Genomic DNA, 882 nt, shown 5'->3' on the forward strand with positions numbered 1-882 from the left:
ACAAATGAAAAAAAAAACCCTTAGAACATGCAATGTTGTTTGATGGTGAAACTTCGATAATATTTATTTACTTAATTTATAGTCCACCTTTCCCATTGAGATTCAAGGTGGATCCCCCTAAGAACATTGCAACAGGATTTAAAAAAATGCAACCCACAGTAAATAAAACTAGATTAGAGCCCTTCGGGGATGGGGCGGTATAAAAGCCTCAGAAATAAATAAATAAATAAATTATAGAATTAGAGAACAATGCACTGAAACAGTATAATACACATAACTCCATAATACAGACAAATATCAGATAATACAGACAAACATCAGATCCTCTGAAGATGCCAGCCACAGATGCAGGTGAAACATCAGGAGAAAATACTACTAGAACAGGGCCATACAGGCCACAAACCGCACAACATCCCATTGCAATAAAGTTGATTAATAAAATTAGAGAACAATGCAATAAAACAGTGTAATATATACAGGGAACTATGCAATGAAAACTGCCCGAGGTCCATAGGTGTTATATAACAAGCACTAGTGACTAGTTGATGCAACTGGGTAACTTAACTAATTAAATATTTGGAACAGAACTCTGGATAGATGATATATATATTTCCTAGATAAATGATTTCCCCCAGAGTCCTCAGAGTTCCATGTCTAGGTTTATTGTTTGACTATATGGAATAAAATATGTACAAATAGCTGTTAATCTTGAAAAAAACCAAGGAAGTTATAAATAGTTGGAATTTCAAATAAAAAGATTACACTAACTAAAGAATAATTGACTACCTCAGCTAAAGCTCCACCTAGTTGAGAGATTACTAATTGTATCACATGATCCACTGAGGACGGCTGTTCAGTTTACACTGTGCCTCACACCCTTTA

Source organism: Sphaerodactylus townsendi, linkage group LG09 (genome assembly GCF_021028975.2).
Source record: "Sphaerodactylus townsendi isolate TG3544 linkage group LG09, MPM_Stown_v2.3, whole genome shotgun sequence".
Lineage (NCBI taxonomy): Eukaryota > Metazoa > Chordata > Lepidosauria > Squamata > Sphaerodactylidae > Sphaerodactylus > Sphaerodactylus townsendi.